Here is a 23,711-nt window from a genome sequence, read left to right on the forward strand (position 1 = left end):
CGCAAAGTGTTGATCCTCCACAACAACGTCAGACCTCACACAGTAAGCGTAAAGCGGCAGAAGCTGGTGGAAATGCATTGGAAAACGCTTGATCATGAACCTTAGAGCACAGACTTTTCACATGTTGGACCCCTCAAAGAAGCACTTGGAGGCAAGCGATTTAAGACCAACAATCAAGTGGAAACATTCGTGAGCAACTGGTTAGACAAATGCCAACTTTATTCTACGAAAATGGAATGAAAACATTACCAAAAACATTGGGGGAAATGTAGCATAAAAGGAGGATATTATTCAGAAAAATAATTATTAGAAACGTAGATGTTTCTTATAAAATAAATTTTGGCTAAATAAAAGGCTCGTTTATATTTGATTCACTCTCGTTAAACAATACTCTGGACTGATTTTAATTCAATGCCAAGAATTACGTAAACGAAACGGAATGTCATCCTGTATTCTTTTCATCCCATTCAGATTTGGGGGTCTCATTTCATAAATAAAAATTATATAATATCCATTTCATCTGATTAAATAGACAACTGATGAAGTGGATATAGTATTCCATTTCATTATGAAATTGCGACAAAGGAGGAGTTGAGTTGTCAAGAACTGTTTTCATCATTTGCGTTAAGGATACAATGAAATTCATTCATTTGGAATATTATTTGTCAAAAATGGTTTGCAATCGGATATTGTCAGCTTACAGAGACATGTAAAAGAAACGTTTGCCTTGAAAAATGAACTCATCACAGAAATTAAGATATGATATCACAGTGAGTAGTATCTCTGTGTTTACTAAAGAGTAAAAAGAACTATGCGACTAATCGGAGGTTACAGAATTCATTCAAGTATTAAAATCTTTTGGACTTCCATTGCAGGGTTCATTTCATAAAAACTCCAACTTTATTTTATCGCGGATTACTGCGGGAAAAATTCTAAAATCCTGTATTTAAATGAAAGTTTAAAAAGTAAGAAATTAATTTTAAAGAATTTTAGGGTTATATAATGAATCGTTTGTTCAGATGTATATAATATCATATAAATACCTGTTATCTAAAAATCAAATTGAGATAAATAAAAAAATAATAATTACCAATAAGTATTTTAGGAAATTCGGTTTAAAATGATTTTTTTAAAATTTAAACAAAATATAAAATTGTCCTAATAGATAAAATATAAATACGATATCACTCTCAAGCTCAGTGATTTTGAGTCCAAGGCCTTTGATATTATCTGAATCTTTCAGATGGAAGGGGGGGAAATAAGTAGATATCACAAACTTTTTTTGCATTTATACGTTTCAAGACGACCGTCGCTTGTATTCTTATAGAGGTCTGGTCACAAGTTACAATAGAGAAAGACCAGATACCTCACAATTTAATAAAAGAAAAAAAATCTAAATGATGGTCGCAGTTCTATTGTCAAATTTAGCTTTCAGCTGTTGGCTTACGTTGACAGCAAGCCCCCCCCTTTTTTTTTTCCAGATTTCCTGCCTTTAAATTGTATAATAATGTATTATATCTTAATTTACATTTCAATAAAAGGTAAAACCATTTGACTTAGTCCTCTTTGAAGAAGCCTTAACTTAGTCAAAAGAACTAAGTAATTCTTCATCCAAATGTTGATTAAGGTATATAAGATGTCATCTCACGAAATTATAAAAATATTATCTTATGAACATATAAAGATGCCAGAAGATGTCATCTTATGAACTTAGTGTTCATTAAGCAACTGTTAAGTTCATAAGATGACTCTAATGTTCATAAAATGAACTTTCTGATGAACTTAAAAATGAATTTTACTTTATCATGAATGTATTTTCTTACATTTTTACTCTCTTGAGACATTTAGCGCCCATTTTAACACAGCTGATTTGCATATGGATTGAGACAATAAAGGTAACTGTAATATTCTTATACTTGTGTTTAAATTTTGTAATCAAGACAGTTCATCCGCTTTGGCCAGTAAGTAGTAAAATGTGTCTTGAGCATTATATTAAATAATTCATTATTAATAATAATGATAAAGATTTTTTTCTTTTCTACCAGACAAGTAATATCGTTGTACATTTTCATAAATTTTACATTTATTTGTTCATAATTTCTTTTCTATGTATTTTTGTATTGTTATGTATTTTTTTTATTTCTTTTGCATTATTTAAAGTAATATTATTTTTATTTATTGTATATTTTATTTTTATTTCAAGTTTGTGGCCACTTTGTGTTCTTAAGTATGCTTATTTAATAGTATATCTTGTATTTTTTTTAATATGAGTCGACTGATGGGTAAATTGTAAAGTTAACTCAAGCAGAATCAGAAATATAGACAGAAACTCTTCTACCAGACTTTGCTGACAGTTGCTGATTTCTCGCCAGTTTGGCGACATTGTGGATATACACAGAAAAGTCATCTTCTAAGTCCTAGCAGGATTCCTAAAAATTTCCAGAAATGATAACTCTCTTTCTCTTCAGTAAACCTAGAAAAGGCCGACATTAACTGATTTCTGACCAGTTTGGTGATATTGTGGAAGTATCTGGAAAAGTCGTCTCCGAAGTCCAAGAAGGACTTTTCTCAAAGTTTCCAAAAGTACTTACTCTCCCTCTTCAGCAAAGCTTAATAAAAGGAGGCTGTCAACAGCCGTAAAACATTCGAATAGAAACTCCTATCTAATATATATAGTTGAACTTTATACTCGCAAATTACTACTATGTTCTGCTGCGGATTTTGATGATCTGCGATATTCCTTGCGGGTTAAGGAGAACTTTCCTTTATCTATTTCTCTCCTATTTAAAAAAAAAAAAAAAAACTTTTATTTTTCTCAATAAAGTTTCAAGTTTTCCTGTTCATCAGGTGCAGATAGTTAAGGTAATATCAACGAATCCGTAAATGTAGCCATATGAACTGCTCTTCACCGTCTATATTGCGTGTGTTCCGAATGTCTACAATTTGCTTGCAAACTACGCTTTCACAGATTTTCCATCATTTTTTTTAAAAATTTTTTATCTAGTTAATCAAAAATTTCTATTCTTTTATATCATTTAATCTTTACTTCGCATTTTGATATTTTACGCATAATATCTTGATAAGTGCAAAGCAAGATAAAACCAAAAATGAAAACAGACACAACACGAAAGATATGTAAGTTCATATTGATTCTGATTTGAACTAGCATCGATAATAATAGCAACTGCTTTTTAAGAAGAATAAAAATTAAAGCCATTTTTATTTTTAGAGAATAGAGCATCATTATTGCTCTCAACAACATGTTTCCATTTAGAAAATTATTTTCGCAAAAAGACACTAATAAACATTATTGATTCAGTTAGTATAGTAATGCATCTAAAAACGAACTCATGGAATGTGAAGATTTTACCCGTTCAATATATTGTTGCGAGCGTACGGGTTCGTTATGAAATGAATGCACAAGTCCGATGAAAAATAAACAAAAATTTATTATTATCACAACAAAAATGCTTAAATTTTCTCAAATATCATGCAGTATTACAATATCTCACAGTAGTTATCTTTTAACTACTCAAATGTCCAATAGAACGTAATTCAAAACAGCTAAAGAACGCTAATCCGCGAATTCGCTACAATCAATAAGAGCAGTTTTCTAAACAACAACAAACTAAGCAACTACTACGAACTGAGATGTTTTCCTCCTTTTATAAGATTTTAAAATCACGCGCTAGAATTTTCTAGTACTTTCTCGAAATCAAAAAGAGATATTTATTTATTTAATGCACGCGCTCTTGTATTTTCAATTTTCCGGCTTAGCTTTCTTTTAATATTCGTCACGCGCTGCACTACGCGAGAAATAAAACCATTTAATTTATAATTGAACTAACATTAGCTTTTTAAATACCAAATTCGTAACACTGCCCCCTTCCCAAGGACTGCACGTCCCGGGCAGTACAATCCCTGGACTGGAAGCTAAACTTACAACTGTGGCATAAATGCATTAATAAGCATTACATTACAATAATAAACAACATGAATAATTAATGCAATAAATAAAACAAATCAAATGCTATCAAATACTAAATGCAAATCAAATACTAAATACAAATCAAATCAAATACACATTTAAAAACAAAATGGACCATGGTCTTATACTATTTACAATTATTTACATTATGTACTATGGCCATAGTAACGAGCTAACCTGTCGTAATGAACGACTTTAGGTTTAGTGTTCGAAGACTTACGGATCCGAACCACGACGTCGTTCAGCCTGTTTAGGACTGTGTACGGACCATCCCAAGGTGACTGTAATTTTGGACAAAGTCCTTTCCGTCGAGTCGAATTCCACAACCACACCTTGTCTCCTTCGTGGAACTGATGTGCAGTAGCTCTTGTGTCGTAGCGGGTCTTCATCTTCTCCGTCGCCAAGTTGACTCGCTCTCGTGCAAAGTTGTGCATCGCTTCAAACCGGGCCTGTAGAACTTGAATATATTCCTCAGGCGATGAAGGAGCATCCGGAGGGCGACCAAACAAGAGATCACAAGGCAGACGAAGGTCACGACCGAAGAGCATCTGTGATGGGGAATAGCCGGTAGTCTCGTGGACAGCACTGCGGTAAGCCAGTAAAAACAGTGGTAATTTCTTGTCCAAATCCTGTTGGTTTCTAGAAACCACTAATGAGAGGTTATTAAGGATGGTTCGCTTGAACCTCTCTACCATGCCGTCCGACTGGGGATGCAATGGCGTCGTTTGAGTTTTGTCAATGCCGAGTAGTTTGCATAGTTCTTTGATCACTGCCGAGGCAAAATTCCTTCCCTGATCGGAATGTAACTGAAGAGGCACTCCGAACCTGGAAATCCAGTGCTGTATCATTACCTCAGCTACTGTGACAGCCTCTTGATCAGGAATAGGATAAGCTTCAGGCCACTTGGTGAAGTAATCAATGACAACGAGTATGTATTTGTTTCCATCAGCAGTTCGTGGCAGAGGTCCCATGATGTCAAAGGCGATACGTTCAAAAGTCGCCCCTACGTTGTAACGTTGCAGCTTGCCTCGGCTGCGTCTCCTCGGTACTTTCCGACCTGCACAGGCATCGCAAGATCGGCACCACTTTTGCACGTCATCCTTCGCATTATTCCAGTAAAAGCGCTCACGAACTCTCTGCAAGGTCTTCATTATTCCAAAGTGACCTCCTGTAGGGCTGCTATGTAATTCTTTAAGGACATCAGGAATGCGGGATCTTGAAAGTATAAGTTGCCATCGGAACGTCTTCCCATCATCCGATTCGAATTTCCGGTATAAGACGCCGTTTCTAATGTGAAGTGAATCCCAGAGTGCCCAATATTGTTTGGTTGTAGGACTACAAATAGAAATGTCCTGCCAGGTAGGTTTTCTGTTTGATAACTCCATTAAATCAATTATGGGTTTAATGTCGCGGTCTTCCAGCTGGTCTTTCCTGACTTCATCATCACTCCACGGTTCTCGATCAGCCGATGTTGATGTTGTAATTTGTCTTGCGACCGGAGTCAGCAGCTCGTATTTCGCTTCCACCCTGGAACAATATCGGCAGCATTCTGAGCAAGGTCGTCTAGACAGGGCGTCGGCGTTCCCGTGTGATGATCCCTTACGATGACGGATAGTGATGTCATATTCTTGGAGTCTCTGTATCCACCTGGCTATTTGACCCTCAGGATTCTTGAAATTTAAAAGCCAGGTCAATGATGCATGATCGATGGGGGAGCAGGAATTTTCTGCCGTATAGATAGTGATGGAACTGTTCTACAGCTTTGACTATGGCGAGCAACTCTTTCCTGGTGACACAATAATTCCTCTCCGGTTTAGACAGGCACTTGCTCCAGTATGCCACTACACGTTCTTGACTGTCTATTTCTTGGGATAAAACAGCACCGACACTTTCATTGCTCGCGTCGGTGTCGAGAATAAATGGTCGGTCGAGCTGAGGATACGTCAGGATTGGAGCAGATGTTAAAGCCTCCTTTAAGTTGTTAAATGCATCGTCGCATTCTTTTGTCCTCAAGAACTTTTGGTTGCTCTCTGTCAGCTTGTGAAGGGGTCTTGCGATGGAAGAAAAGTCCTTCACGAATCTCCTATAGTAGGTGCAAAGCCCTAGGAAACTTCTCAGCTGATGGACATTTTCGGGACATTTCCAGGATTTAACTGCTGATACTTTTTCAGGATCCGTGCGCACACCTTCTGCAGAGATGACATGTCCCAGGTAAGTCACTTCCTTTCGGAACAATTTGCATTTAGCGGGACTCAGCTTCAGATTGGCTTCTTTCAGTTTCTGAAGCACCTTCCTAAGATTTTCTAAATGTTCTTCAAAACTCTTTCTGACGATGATGATGTCGTCCAGGTATATCAGGCAGGCTTCGTAGGAAAGGCCTTTCAAAACAGTCTCCATGAGGCGTTCGAATGGTGCAGGCGCATTACACAGTCCAAACGGCATCACCTTGAATTGCCAAAGCCCTTGTCCCGTAGTAAATGCCGTCCCGTAGTAAATGCCGTAGTAAATGCCTTTTCTCGGTCATGAGGATGTATTTCTACCTGCCAATACCCACTCTTTAAATCAAGTGTTGAGAACCACTTGCTTCCAGAAAGAGTGTCTAGAATGTCGTCAATTCTAGGAAGAGGGTAACTGTCTTTCTTCGTAACCTCATTCAACCGGCGATAGTCAACGCAAAATCTTGTTGAGCCATCTTTCTTTCTGACTAGGACGATGGGAGATGCCCATGGACTTACTGAAGGCTCGATGACATCGCCTTCTTCCATATCTTTTAACAGTGTTCACTCCTCTTCCTGTTTAATCAACGGTAGACGTCTTGGATGTTGCTTGATCGAGGGATGATCGCCGGTATCTATTCTATGTTGTGTCAAACTAGTTTGACCCACGTCAGAAGACAAGCGGGAGAAAACAACTTGAAGATCTTTAATGACGCGATTGGCAGCATTCTTCTCTTCATCGCTTAATTGCGCATTCTGAAGTAACTCTGATGTAATGCTTTCTGAAGACACGGATTCTTGGATGTTACTCTTCCTTTCAACGCTGGTTACTGGAGTACATGCAGCAACCACTTGACCTTTCTTAATAACTCTCGCCTTCTCAGTTACATTGGCGACTCTCACCGGGATAACCGTTCTGGATAGGTCGACGAGTGTTGACGCTACTAGTACTCCTTTTGGACTATTACAGTTATTGAGATATTCTATGATGCCGTAGCGGAAATTTCTATTTTCGGCTATGGATCCAGGAAGTAAAAACTCAGTTCTTGCGGGTATTATTATATCGTCTTGAGCTATAATTTTGTGGATAGATTTCACTCCATCATTAGTTCCGAATAGGGCTATGTCCTCAGATGTAGAATGCAATTCGTTATTTTTAAAGTCCAGGGAAAAATTGTATTTCCTTAGAAAGTCCAATCCGAGTATGCAAGAATCAGTGATCTCTGCTACATATGCCGTGTGATGGTAAGCAACACTTCCAAACGTGATGTTAACGTTTACTTTTCCGTCGATATTGATCTTCTCACCGGACACAGTCTGGAGGGTAACGCAGGGCGGCGTCCAGATAAGTTTGCTTCCCAGTTGTTGAGCCAAATCTTTTCGGATGATGGTAACGTTGGCTCCTGTATCTATCGTCATATTGCAGGGAATTCCATTAATATGTCCTATTATGAAAAGTCCATTACTGCCGCCTCTCACTGCAGAAATCTGAAGCGCTTTAAACTGGGGCTTTTCTTTATCTGGCAACCTCTGCCCCGCGAGATGGCCACTAATTAGTTTTCCTGCTGCTTGCTAGAAGCGGTCTTAACATCCGTGCCCTGAGGTGTTCTGCAGTTCCGCCGTATGTGTCCTTCAGCTCCACAGTTCCAACATTTTAAGGTCGGTTTCTTTTCACTGATATTTCTTCTTAAGTCATTGAGTTGTCTGGTTATATCGTCTAGACTTGAACTTGATCCCTTGGTTCCTGGACATGAGCAGCTCTGATTGGGTGGCGGTCTCTACGAGTGGCTTGCTGGGCTGCCTCAAATTTCATGGCGTACACTAAAGCGCTTTTCAGATCTTTAACATCCGCCATTCGCAGTGCTTTCTGTATTTCAGGGTCCCGGATGCCATCGATGAAATATTGCAGGGACAGTATTTCCCTTCTGTCGGGCACTCCGAAAAAGGTGTGATGTGACAGCCTTTCAACATCCGTGGCGAGCTCCTGAAGTGTTTCGGTGAGCTTCTGTTGACGGGATTATAATTGGAGCCTGCTGTAGTCTTTTAAACATTTCTCGCCGAAGCGCAGCTCCAAAGCGCCGGATAGAGCTTCAAAATCTAGCCTTAGATTTTCGGGAAGCGTCTGCAGGATATCCGCTGCGTCTGCTGTCAGAGAAGCGGCGAGATGACAGGCCTTAGCTTGGGAATTCCATCCATTCGCATCCGCAACGATAGAAAACGAAAACTGGGTCTTATACACTTGCCAGGATGTCTTCCCATCATATGTGAATAGCTTCAGAGATGGACGAGCAGGCATCGGTAAGAATTTAAAATCATCACTCCCGCTCCCTGCCGACGCTACGAATTTCTTTAAAGTATCCATTTCTTTGGCAACTGCAGAAACTCTCTCATCAATTTGTTGTTCGATTTGTTGTTTAACGGAACAAACTCTTCCTTCTATTTCTTCTTTGACTGAATCAACTCTGTAACCTATTTGTTGTTCCACGGCCGAAACTCTGTCTTCTATTTGCGCTTTCACAGAAGAAACGTTTTCTTCAATTTGTCCAACTTTAATTTCAACCGCGTCTATTCTGCCTTCTATAGCCTCAAATTTATTTTCTATTGCGTAGGTAATTTCTCTTTTCATTTCGTCCTGACCTGCTTTCATCTCGTCTTTAAGCGAGGCAAAGGCTGATATCAATTGCCTTAACTGCTCTTCCATCGCTCTTGTTATTGGCATTCAAATCCCACTCCTGACACCGAAATTGTTGCGTGCGTACGGGTTCGTTATGAAATGAATGCACAAGTCCGATGAAAAATAAACAAAAATTTATTATTATCACAATAAAAATGCTTAAATTTTCTCAAATATCATGCAGTATTCCAATATCTCACAGTAGTTATCTTTCAACTACTCAAATGTTCAATAGAACGTAATTCAAAACAGCTAAAGAACGCTAATCCGCGAATTCGCTACAATCAACAAGAGCAGTTTTCTAAACAACAACAAACTAAGCAACTACTACGAGCTGAGATGTTTTCCTCCTTTTATAAGATTTTAAAATCACGCGCTAGAATTTTCCAGTACTTTCTCGAAATCAAAAAGAGATATATATTTATTTAATGCACGCGCTCTTGTATTTTCAATTTTCCGGTTTAGCTTTCTTTTAACATTCGTCACGCGCTGCACTACGCGAGAAATAAAACCATTTAATTTATAATTGAACTAACATTAGCTTTTTAAATGCCAAATTCGTAACAATATGCATTGTTTTTCCTTGACAAAAAGTATGCAGTGTTAAAGTTTTACATTTAAAAATGAATAATGTTAATGCAAAAGTGCTTAATAATACTAAAATGATCTGATTATTTTGATTAATTTAATGCTTAAAATGCTATCAGAAATTCCACAAAATGAAGAGACCCACTCTAGTTAATTCGATCAAAAGAAGTGTAGAAAAGACGTTACAGTGAAGTGAATCATCCTTCCACTTCATTTTATTACCCACTATAAAATATCTCCATTGTTGTAATAGGCATTCTATCCAGGAAGTCCTTTCGCAGGCCCCTGAGAAATTCCTTTACACATGAATGTGTTGCCATATTTTCAGAACAATTTACGAAAACATTAAATAATTTACCAAAAATAGCTGTGTCTTGAAGTTGAATGAGAAAATTGAAATCTTGACGCTGAAAAATTTCTCTTACAACAATTGGAATCTTCACACTAGATCTTAAGCTAGTAAAAGCGGTTAAATTTTTCTGCCTGAAAATGCTGCAACTGAACCTTTAAACGGTATCGTATAGGTTCAATATCACTTTGGCCTACTGATTATTTCGTTTGCCAGGAGAATATGAAAAGAATCCGGGTACTTTCATTATTTTTAGTAAAAATACTGAGCCTATTTTATCTTAAATTAAAATTTCTGATAATTATTTGCGAATACTTTAATATATATTTGAAAAATATTTGCAGGTAAAAATAATTATGGCATTTGTTGATCCCTAGGCGTATGAATTCGTAGATAATAATAATCGGCATCATAACATTAAGTGCTTACAATAAAATATATCAGCTAAAGGTTAAATTTAATCATTTATTGATATGATAGATACTTATAAACTACTCAGTACTATAATAGACAAACGCTTTAAGCTACAATGATTATATATAACAAGAGTATATATAAGAAGCATGGTTAATTGATTACTCTTCCATTTTTTAAAAGTTTCCATTTTCAGTTCTTCATGATTCATATTTGATGTTTCATTTTAACAAATTTTCAATATTCATTTTAAATATTTATGAATTACTTCATTCAACTAAAATTGTACTACCTTCCTCAATACTCAATAATGCATTAGTAAATATAAATATAAATATAAATATATATATATATATGTATATATATAAACAAATTTAAATTCTTAACAAATACGTATAAAAGTAAAAAAGTAAAAAAGTAAATTTAAATTAAAAAAAAAAACCAAAATAATTTAAAATAATTTAAAAATATGCAAACATGTAAAAGATTTAATTCTCGAACTAATCTACAATATCATTTAAATTCAGAAGCATAAGCAAATCAAGTGCAAAATCTATCCATGAAAATAAATCTACTAATTTAATAAATTAAAATTAAATTAAACAATTTTTTTTAAAAATGCATATGTTAATGATCGTAGAGTAGGCAGGAGACAGACTTATCAAGGGGAAGTTGCCTCCAAACCTAACTCTCCAATCATTCAATTCGTGTTTCGTCATTCATGCAGGCAAGGGTAAAAGTCAAAACCAAAAGTAATTCCAATAAAGTGGTACCTTTAGAAATTAACATTTAAGTATTAACATTTAGGAATTAAAGTTCAAAAAGGAAAATACTAATTAAGTCTTTTGAGAAACAAGCAAGTAAAGTCAAGAATTCAACTTTTTCTTAAAAAATTAAATTTTTTAAAAATTAATTTTTTATAAAATAATAAAAAAATCTAGAAACCAATGTATTTTAGAAATCCTTGTCTACAGAAACTTCCCCTGCACGAATATGCATATCAATAAAAAGAAACTATAAAAGAACTATACATAATCCATATAAACCAATAAGAAATAAAAAGAAACAAAAAGAACTAATTCACAATTTTTAAAATAAATATATATTTAAAAATATAATTTCATATTTAGAAAATACTTAGATACTACATAAAAAATTAAAAAAAAAATACTTAAAGCAAGTAAATAGTAAGTTTTAATTCTAACTTACCTACTATATGAGTGTTGGGGTCTGCAAAAGTGTTGTGAAAGAGAAGTAAGTGTGTTCTTCAAATTATATAGATGGCGCTTATGTAGGTAAAGTTGAGTGTCAAGCTGCTATCTTTGTTATAGTAAAAATTTGTTTGTAAATATTAATATTAATTAAATTAAATTAAATTAAAAATCCTAAAGGTAGTAATATCAATTATTTAGGGAGTTAAGTAACTGAGCCAATTAAGAGATGTATGTTTGCTTGAAGGAAATTAAAGTGAAGTGGTATGTGAAAAAAAATGTAAACTGTTTGTAATTTGAAATGTGTGTTCTGTTGAAAAATTGTGAAAATTGTTAAAAAAATTAAGTGAAAGATATTTTGTGTGAAAATTGCAAAAAATTAAAGTAATTAAGAAAAACTGAAATGTTTTAATATTAAAGTTTTAAAGTAAAAATTTCCCAAAATTTTTTTGAAACGAAGTCCTTAATAAACCTCTAAAAATTCCCAGAAATTTCTCAAAAATTCCTTTAGGAAGTTAAAGAAAACTTAAATTTGATGAAAGAAAATATTAAAAGTTTAATGAACTTGATTTAATTGGTATATCAAAACTTAACTAAATACTGGCTAAAGAATTTCCCCAAATTTTTTTGAAATGAAGTCCTTAATAAACCTCTAAAAATTCCCAGAAATTTCTCAAAAATTCCTTTAGGAAGTTAAAGAAAACTTAAATTTGATGAAAGAAAATATTAAAAGTTTAATGAACTTGATTTAATTGGTATATCAAAACTTAACTAAATACTGGCTAAAGTATGGAAAATTAGAAGAAGAAGATTAAAATCTTCACTCAATTCGGGCTATAATTGAGACTTTTGAAAAGAGTTGGCCCTTTATTAGTAAAAGGAAAGAATCCAGTATTAATTAAATATACATATTTACAAAATATTTACAATAAAAATTTACAATAATTTCTCTACTCTTTTATATCCTTCATTACCCTCCAGTTAAGGTTTAAGGTGATGTTATCATATCCAAAAGAGCTAAAAAATTATAAAGGCCTGCCTTTTTAATATATAAATTAATAATATTAATATATATATATATTAAATATTAAATCATGAATAACAAGATCATACAACATTATATATGTATATATATAGCCATTAATGCGGTCATAGCACGTAATGTAACAATCAGAGAAATATATTTAAATAATACTTATAATATTATTAATTATTATTAATAATAATAGTCCAATCTTAGATTAAAAAAAGTAAAAAAAATAAAAAAATAAAAAATTTATATCACGCCCAGAGAGGCGTTTTTTCATTTACACCCACATACACGTTTCGAGAGCATTTGGGCTAATGTCCTTTAAAAACAGCATATCTTCAGAATTTCCGATAGACAGCCTCGCGCGCCGGAGATAAAAATGTTTCTTTTTACGTACAGTGTTGCCATAGCTCGTTTTGAAATCGCTGAGTTTGTTAATGAAAAATTCGTTAAAATTTTATAAAATATGAAATAGGCAATAAAGCAAAATTCCAAATTCGGGCTCCCAGGTGCTCATATTCGGGCGAAGGACTAGGTTATTCCAAATTCGTTGGCTCTAGGTACCGTTACTTTTTCACAGTGTGAGAAACATACAGATTCTTCATTATTTAATTTCTTTAAATATATAACAGGGCGATAATTTGAAAAGTGACACAACGCTTTTAATGACTCAACGCAAAATGCCGGTGCGGGACTAATATGCCTTCTGGGCTAACGCCCGTATGGGATAATAATGACAATTAGTTTGATTGCATTTAAATTATCACAAAATAAAATGCTTGTTAAGAGTACAAAACAAATTAGAAGTACAGTAAAACTGCAAATATCTGGTCTAAAACTTTATATAGTTTTAGTACAGGCATTTTCAATACTGCCTCAGTTTAGCCGGATATTCGAAAAGTCTGGATAATCATGACTTTTTTTTTTCTGTAACCCAAATAGGTTTCTACTGCCCCGCTTTGAGAAAAAAATTTTAAATTTTATTCGAAAAAATTATCACTTAAAAAATATTTTAAATTCCTCTAAGCAAAATGCAAAGTACATGTTTTCCGAAAAATTATACAATGAAATTACCTAAATTGAATGTCCTATGAAATTAATTTGTCCAGGAATTCAATTCATTTCTATTTAAATTAATATAAAACAATAACTTCACTTTTCATTTAAGAAAGCTTATTCTAAAACTGGTTAAAGAACTGCAACCTTATAAACAGTATGACTCTTTTTTTATAAATGTTTGTAGGATAGTAACTTACCACATATTGCGTGTTCGTTTCTTGTTACACACAAGAATTTAAATTAATAGCTTCTTAAACAAAGAAAAAATTTTAATAAATTAACAAGAAGTTTAATTTTAAACTTAGAAAGCATAATTGTAGTTCTTAGTAACAGCCACTCTGATCGGTAACAATGCTCTGATCGATAACAATTCAACAATTTGGGCAACTCTGATCGGTAAAAATTTGGGCACAACGAACACGGTCGTTGTGCCCAAATTTGAATCTCAGAAAAGTTCTGGATATTTGTAAGTGTATAGTGTCTGCGATGCATGGGGTCAATTAAAATATTAGTGATCCGGAAGTCTTGTTGGGAGACTTGGTGGCGTCCCTTTACTCTCCATATTAATTTGGGAATTTCCCTTTTCTATATTAAAAACACTAGCTGCTTATAATAAATCGCTCTAAACTGCGACATTTCAAAATTAATCCATGTCATGTGATTTTTGCATAACACTAATGACGGAGGCATTTACATAAAGGCTTCGGCAAATTAATGATTTCAATTTGCGAAATGAAACCTTTTAACAATCAATAGGAAAACGTGAACTTTGAGCGAAATTATAGATACATCGCACATCCTCTCTCCCTTCGCTAATGTCAAGTTGCCAAGCTGCTCCTCCATCCGTATTCGAATATACAAAAAGTTATCATAAATTAAGGAAAAATCACAAAATTAGCGATAACTTCCTCAAAAATAAGCCAAATCGTGTAAAATTTGAATATGTTGCCAAGTAAGAGTAGCTGAATAAAACTGCAATATGCAAATTAGTGGCGCTGCAAACGGAATACGCCATCTGCGAGGAGAATAAAAGTCCATGTTTGAGAGCAAGCCCACATATTTCACTGTGATAGTGACATCAGAAATCTGAGATAGCCAATTCGTAACAATGACCTCCAGGCATCATTTGCCTGCAGAACTACAATGGAGAGCCATTGGGAAATTAGAGGTAGGGCAAAGTCAAACAGAAGTGGCCAGATGGCTAAATGTGAGTCCTTCTGTGGTTTATAGACTCTGGAGGCGATTTCAAACCCCAGATTCGGCATTTAGGAGATTCAGCCAAATACGGCCAATTGCTACGACGAGCGCCGATGACCGATATTTGACATTATGTACACACAGGAATAGAGCCGCTACTCCGACTCTTATTAGATCCTCCCTTCCTGCAGCCACAGTAAGGTTGGTGCCAACGTCAACTATGCGTAGAAGGCTTCAGGAAGGTGGTCTGTATGCGAGGCGACCAGCCATTTGCGTGCCACTCACGTCACGCCATAGGAGGGACCGTTTGCAGTAGGCACGACAACATGTCTACTGGACGCCTGATCAGTGGAGGGCTGTTCTCTTTACGGATGATTCTAGGTTTAGTCTAGAAAGCGATAGTAGGCGTTATTTGATATAGAGAGAACCTGGAACCCGTTATCATCTGTCAAACATCCGTTAAAAAGATGCATACGGAAGAGGCAGTGTCTGTGTTTGGGGTGGCATCTCTTTGGGTGGACGCACAGACCTCCATGTCTTTCTAACGGAAATCGTGAATGCTCCGGTTTATAGAGATGACATCCTTGATGCTTATGTGCGCCCATGTGCCGGGGCAATAGGTGATGCTTTCCTGTTACAGGACGATAACGCAAGACCACACAGGGCTAACATCGTAAATGATTATCTTCGACAGGAAACAATTATGCGCATGGAGTGGCCAGCTCGATCCCCGGACTTGAATCCTATCGAGCACGTTTGGGATGCTTTAGAGAGACGTCTAACTGCTCTCAATCCGCCCCCTCAGACCCTTGCCGCGCCTGCAACTGCTTTGCAAGAGCAATGGCTCTCGCTTCCTATGGAACTGATAGACGTCATAATTGAATGCATCACGCATCGCTGTATGTGCTGTATTCCTTCTGGAGACGACTATATTCCATACTGAAGGTACTTTTCCTATAGCAAACTGACACCTTCGATTTGTTCATTTTATACATGTGCTAATTTCTATACTACCATAATTGTGTGGTAATTTATTTTTATGTTATTTGATACCTTACTATGTGTTGTATATTGTGGGTAAGTTTCACAAAATTCTATATGTAACTTTTTCAGTAATCGTAATTTTTGTGATTTTTCCTTAATTTATGATAACCAGTGTATTTCAGAACTCGATATGGTACCGATCTAATTCTTCAAGAACAAGCGTATTTACTGCGTCATATTCTCTTTGTTCCCTTAGAAACGCTTGGTAACGAGAATAAAGAAATATTAATCTCGGCACAATTGCTAACAACTTTAATACAAACTTCTTTATGCATCTGCTATCATCGTTAACAACTACACATCTGCATGATTTCAACATTCCAATTTTTAGCCCAAATGAGGTTAATATTCAACTAATAGCTAAGCAGAACTATTAGTCTCAAAAGAGGATTTTGCATTGAATCACAATAAAAGTCTGAATCACTTTTCAAATTGTTACCACCAAATATTATCGTCCCGTGTTATATTTAAAGAAATGAAATAATAAAGAATTTGCATGAACGTACGCATCTCTCTCGCATTGTAAAAAAACAACAACACCTAGAGTTATCAAATTCTGAATAATGTAGCCCTCCACCCATATGAATAGAGCGTGATAATATTTTTAAAACAAATTTTTTAATTAATCATTTTTAATCAATTAAAATTAATTATCGCTACCTAAAAGGTTAGTAAAATTGATTTTAAACTGACAGTCTCATTTTCACATTTTGTTTCTCTTCCCCCTTTTTTTACACGGAATCAACAGGAAAACCGCAACTGTTATGCTATGTTTAAATTATGATATAAATTTTTATGTGAATTCTTACAAATCCTCTCTTCGTGTTTCATATTTAGAAAAACGTATGATGCTTATGATGCTACTCCAAAGTTTAAACGAAAAAATAAATAATTTAAAATCAGCATTAAGAATACGCTGCACTATGATTCGCAGCTTAGCTTACGATTTTGGCAACATTCTTTATGAAGAAACTTATATCTGGACTTTTCTAAATGAAAAAAGTAGGGGGGAGTTACTATGTTCTTATAATGACGACAGACAGAGCAATATTGAAAATCATAGAAAGTAATGTTTAATTCATCCAAAAAAGAAAACTAGCGCGAAAAAAAAATTTGCACACCCGCAGAAACAAAAACGCAGTTATCGCTTCGTAAAAATTGACCCTGACCCATAACAACAACAACAACAAAAAAAAAACAAAAAAAAAAAAAAAAAAAAAAAAAAAGTTTAAATTTATAAAAAGAAAAAAGAACGAAAGAAAACGGAAAAACAAAACCCACAAAACACTCTACTAAAAAGATGACATAGAGTTGATTACCAGTTTCAAATTAAACCCAACCGATGCGCACCTGTTCAATCCCATCAAGCTGACAGTCGTTAGAGAGAGTGTAATGTATCTTAATTCATTTTAACTGGGAAGGCGGTACATCGACATCAAGATGGAAAAGAAATACGCGATTCTGAATATTAAATGCATCGTCTGCGCCTGACTGAAATCAGTCAAAAAATGGTATAATTCTTTAGAATTTGATGCAATTTTGATGACAAAATTCAATATTTTACCGCTGCAACGCATGAAAGGGTTTAAAATTTTATTATTTGCTACTAATGGGCCGTTACTGCAGTAATAACTCTAAAAACTATTTATTTTATCAGCTAGTTATTTGTAGTATTCCGTACAAGGAAGTCATGTGGTGTACACATCAGATTTTTTTAATTATTTTAACTTTAAATTTGCTTTTTTACGTATTTCCATGTTTTTTAAAATTTATATATATTAATATATATTTATTTCTATTCTAATATGGTCAATTCTTTAAATTCATAGTTTCCACGAAATTAAAGACGGTAGATTACATGACGCGATAAGTCTGAAGTTTGATAAGCTACTGTAAATGAATTTATATTTTCTGAAAATCCTAACCCCCCCCCCCAAAAAAAAAAAATGTTGCAAAGTTTAAAATAAAATGTAATGAAATTACAAGTCAGAATTCATCTGTCGATTTTTATAAAATCTTTTTTAAAATAGCAATAAAATGATTATTACAAATTTAAAAAAATCTGATGTGAACACTACATGACTTCCTTGTACGCCTTATGAAATAGTTCATATTTTTTTGCTACATTTCGTTTACACTTATTTCCTCGAATTCCATTAGATATATATTTCTCATTCAATTAACTTCTCACTTCGAGGCAAGGCAAAAATGTAAAAAAACTCAAAACATATTCCTTAAAAATTGTAAAATACAGAAACACATAAAACAACAAACAGTAAAAAAAAAGTTTAAAAACATTTTTAGAATTAAAATTACAGTTTCTACACAAAAACAAGAAATTGGGCCAGCAGGCAGGGAGACATAACTTTTGGTGCCCAAAACTGAAAGTTTGCTTTTGGTCCCATTTGGCAAAAAGTTGGTTAAGAAACTGACTTAATTCACTATTCTACTAAGAGTTTCAAATGTAAACAAATGGCAGGCTAAGGTACAAGTCTTAAACAACTTCTAATTTGTTGATAATTCTACAACTACTGCATGCAGATTAACTAAAGGCATAAAATCCTTAACCGGAAGATAAGAACAACATAATTCAATCACTTTTAAAGTAAAAAATGCATAATTACCAACATATAAGAACAGAAAATTTGAGCTCACCTAGCCGGGTTACAGAGTATATATATATATATATATACATATATATATATATATGTAAGAAAAATAAAGAATATGTTAAAGATTAAATTAGCAACGTAAATTTCCCTTCTCTATTCCAAAAAGAGTAACCCCTCTCTGCACTGCGTCATTTCGAGACTATTCTATGTCTTATGATTCTTACGTAATTATGCTGATGTAAATGGAATTAAAACTCAACCAGCCAATAGTAATTTTACAGCAATATAAACTGCGCAATCAAAATGCTTTGAGAAACAAAACTAATTCAGTTTGACTTAAGATTTCATCCTGAACATTACGCACTTTTTTCCTACGCTTTGCCTTAGCTAGACTGCTGTTTGTCTGCTGCTGATTTCTTGCTACAAAGTTATAAAAAATGTAAGCCTTTTGGAACAGGCACAATTAATGTGTCAACTGGATTGCGGCCATATGATGTTTACTGCAATAAAAGTTGAATTAAATATACCTTGACTGCCAAATTTCCTATTCATTGTGGATCGTTGTTTCTGCATTCTAAGGCATCAAAATTCCTGCTCATCATTACTTCTAAGTTTGAATATATTATATATATACATATATACGTTTGATGAGGCCGATTGCAACCAAAAAGGGAGGTGCATAACTACATGCTATAGCAGTCCCATACGCAAAATTTCAACGTTTTGATGCTACTCGTTTTCGAGTTATACAAAATACGGTCACCCTAAACAGTTTGTTGAGGTGTTTTTTTAACAGTTTGTTGAGTTGTTTGACCGTTTAACGGTCACCCTAAGTTTGTTGCGTTTTTTTTTTTTTTTGTTTTGTTTTGTTTTGTTTTGTTTTTTTAAATGCTTTCGCTGAGCTCGCAGTCTGCTATTACATTCACTCCTGCTAACCTTTTTTTTTTTTTTTTTTGTCTTTTCAGCTCTATTACTAAGCAACATTTTTTTTCACAATTATGCCATATGCAATTCAGCAGAAAAATTACAAAAACTTTAAAAGCAACATACCAGCATATATTTAGAATTCTTGATACAGTGTTAAGTGTTGGCATACGTTTTTCTATCTTTTTTCAGTCTTTTCCCAGTTTATTATACCAATGTTCAGTTTCCTTAGAAAGATGACTTGCAAAACATTTGTTTGTCTTTTTATTGATAACGCTTTGTGTGTTAAATTTATTTATTAAAAATCATGTTCTTCGCACTTACGCCACATAAAATTCAATTCAACAGCAAAACCACAAAATATTTTTTAAAAAAAACCATAATTTTAGATTTTCCGAAACACAGTCTCGCGCGCTGGAGATAAAAATGTTTCATTCCGCAAAGTGTTGCCACTGCTCGTTCTGAAAATGAGTTCGTTAATCAAAAATTCACTAAAGTTTTACAAAATATGAAGTACGAAATTATAAATCGAAAATTAGGGTTTCCAGGTGCACATGTTCGGATGGAGGACTATATTATTCAAAAGTTGATGGCCTTAGGTACCGTCGCTTTTTCACAATGCGAAGAACATACAAACATACATATATGCAAATTCTTCATTGTTTAATTTCTTTTAAAATAGTGCAATACGATAATATTTGGTGGCAACAATTGGAAAAGTGATACAGCCGTTTATAGTGGAACACGCAAAATCTCGCTTCTGGCGAGGTGGTATATAATTCCGCTTGACTACCCGATATGGTCAGAAGCCATCCTAGCAACATATAGTACTTGTTAGATGTTCTTCTTGTCATAGCACTAAGATATCGATGGTTTCATCCTGAAACCACATAGACTAAGTATCTTTTCTATGAAAGTATCGAATTAATGTAAAGCGTCTCTATTAGCCATCTGCGATGCCGCAAGGCTCAACGGCTCATAGGAATCAAGCTTGCTTAAACGATAAAACGGACAAAAATCTCATATATTTAAAAAAAAAAAAATGAGCTAGTGTTCATACAGCAATACGACATTATAAACCCTTGATAAGTCCCATTTCGGGAACTCACGAATATCGACTGTTACAAATGCTCGAAATCTTCCTAAATTGCGAAAACCTATCCAAAACCAAGTACCCCAAGAGGTTCTGAACCAATTAAATAAGCTACAATGAAGTTACTAATTTTCTGAAGGCCCAAAGAGATCTGCGATCTATCACAAGAGAACAACCAAAGTGAGCATTACTTCTCCTTCAAATCTAGATAGGAAACGACATTGCAAAGAAAACATCAAACAGATTTTAAAGTTTTCTTATGACAGCATTTTTCACCGAAGAAAATAAAATAAGATTTTGAAGAAAAGTTATAAATGGTTGAAAATAGAACATATTCTGCCAAGGGATAAGCACAGAGAAGGTGATATAAAGATTTAGAAATTAATGACTACATTTCATTATTGATGGTTACATGGATTCACTATAAGAGCTAAATAGATTGCGAGATAATCTGCAGTAACCTATGGAAACTTAAAACATAAAAACAGTTGTGCCTTTGAGAAGGATCATAAGGGACCTTATGCCTACTGTCCCTCATGGAAATCAGCCGATTTCTCTACGCAATGAATGCAATTTTCCATGAAAGCAATTCTGATGAGGTACATAGTTCTTAAGCAATGCTCTTTCTAATTTTCTTACAGCTGAATGGTGCGGAAATATAGCTGTCAGTGTCATGTTAACAGCATCATGGGCCCCTGGGCAAACCAGTGTGCTGAGGCCTCCTACGGAAAAATATTCACAGAAATGAAATGTAAATTGCCGCATTAAACTATTAAGCAAATATTTATTTAGAAACGCACTCTAGCTATCAATATTTTAGATTTGTGCTATATTTCAATTATCAATATTTTAGATTTGTGCTATACTTCATGTATATTTTCGATTTTTTATTACAAAGAATTAGTTTAAATGTCAAATATATTATTAGCCATGGTAAGTAAATTGACGTAGCAGATTAGCATGGGGTCCCTATGCTTCTGAGACCCCGGGAAAATGCCATGTGGGCCCATGCATTAAGAGGCCGTGATAACTGTGCAGTATATTATTTCAAATTAAAATATTTTGCATTTTGATGATTTTGCATTCGATTATGTGTGCGTGAAGTAAAAATAAAGAATGGAATTTCACAAAAATCATTCGGATCATTATAGGAAACATATTATAGGAAATCTTGAATAGGACGAGAAAAACGCAATAAATAATCTAAACCGCAATAAATAGTCAGATATATAAGTTAACCCGAAAATGATGCCTGATTTACGATTTAGAAAGTCTTCCACAAGGACACTCCTCCCTTCAGGCAGCTAGCTCTATTGTGTTCTGCCATAAATAAATAATAAACTCCAATGGAGCCCTATCAAAGGATGGGTGTACTCCAACTGCGCTAATGAAAATCCCCTCCCCGGTCGAGCTATAGTCCAATTGCGCCAATTAAAATTTCTTCCCCCCTGCTGCCTACAGGGTTACAATTTAACTTTTCGTGCCAATTGTAGCCAAGAGGAAAATAAAAATAAATAAATAGAATTACATATCACAAGTAAAAAATATCTAACAAGCAGGCTAATTACTTGAATAACAGTAATAAATGCGAGAGCTAACAAAGAAAATAAAAGGTATTGGTAAACATACATATTAGCCATTTATGATAATAATATCATAAATTAAATAATTATAAAGCATACAAATTATATTTTTAATAAATTACATCAATAATAGTCAAGATGTCTGAACTAGACTGGAAAATTTAATAGAGTGCAAAAAATTATTCCATATCAAAGTGTGTTAAAGTGTGCTAGAAATATTTTTCGTTAATTAAAGTAATCATGTAAATGTTTGCAGAAATTAATAGTTAAATTTAAAAAAAAAGCTTAGCATGAAATCTATTATAGCAACATTACTATGCGTTTGGATCACTTACGTATAAATTGTAAATAAATTTAAATTATTATGCTAAGAAGTTTTTCTAAAATTTATCTAGAAGAAAAGAATTAGATAAACAGTACTGCAAATTAATATAATCAATCAGGCCTCTCAATAAATAAAAGCTTATTTTTTTAACCAAAAAACTAAAAATTAGGATGCAAAAGTTTATGTAATATACTTGGAAATATCTGAACATATAATTAGTTAGAAACATACAATTAAATTAATAACAAGCTAATTAACAGTAACATTAAGCTTAATTTCATTCAATCTAAAACAAGCAATCGATGAGGAGCTCAGCATAACTGAAGTTTTAATGCTATTTTACTTAGATTTGCGTATAAAATAAAAAGTTGCACTTGTGAAACAAGTGAAGAATGTACTGATAGTCAACAGGAATTAAAATACAGTGGTTAAAAATATAACTACTTGTCAGAAGGTATGCAAAGTTGCCATGGCTAGAGATATTGAATGATTATAGAAAACTCATAAAGTTAAGCGCTACAGTGTAAAAAGAAAATTCTGGAATAAACATGTTAAGAAAATTAGATGGAGAAATAATCCTTAATTTATTGATATCCATATAAACTCTATGCTTTTGGAAAAATGTTACATATAATTTGCACCGAGGCATCAATCACCGAAACTGAGTTAATTTCTTTCCTTATTTTTTCTTATTAGAGGGATTTGTAAAAAGATATGCTAAGGTAAAACTTTTTGCAATAGTTTTAAAGACTAAATTAAAAAAGTATTTTTACTTCATGAACTGAAATTTTTACGCTACATTTTTATACAGTAAATAAGTACAAAAAAGGAAAGAGCTGGGGGATCACTGGGACTAGAAACTCGGGTCGAACTACCAATGTTTAGTGACTTTTCCAGAAGACCTTTTGAAATTAGGCTGAACAATATATCAAAGAAAATAGAAGATACAGCACACGTAAGAACAAAAGTGGGCTGAATTAAAGATTTACATGTTTGGTGAATGAGTTAAACTTACCTGTATGCCATTATGAAATTTTAGGAATGTAGCATAAAAGCATGAGTGAAGAAGGCAATGGCAATCTAAATCATTGTAATCTAAATGTATATTATTATGAGTATCTGCTATTAATTTCAATACTGCTGAAAAAATTATAAATGAATTACATTATAAATCACATGAACTCGTTGCATTATAAATTACAACAGTTAGAAATATTATTAGCGTGATTTAGCGACCATCTTTGTTAACAAATAATTTCAAGTAATTAATTTTACAAATAATTCAGCCTGAAACTATAGGTTGGAAAATAAGCTACATGCTGAAGATTAAGCTTTGCCAAGGTGTTAGAAACATCTTCTGTTAACTAGAGTTGTGATGCAAGAATTTGTAAAAATTCTCATTTA

Source organism: Stegodyphus dumicola, chromosome 2 (assembly GCF_044657685.1).
Source record: "Stegodyphus dumicola isolate Sdum_Otavi_A_Nest chromosome 2, ASM4465768v1".
NCBI lineage: Eukaryota > Metazoa > Arthropoda > Arachnida > Araneae > Eresidae > Stegodyphus > Stegodyphus dumicola.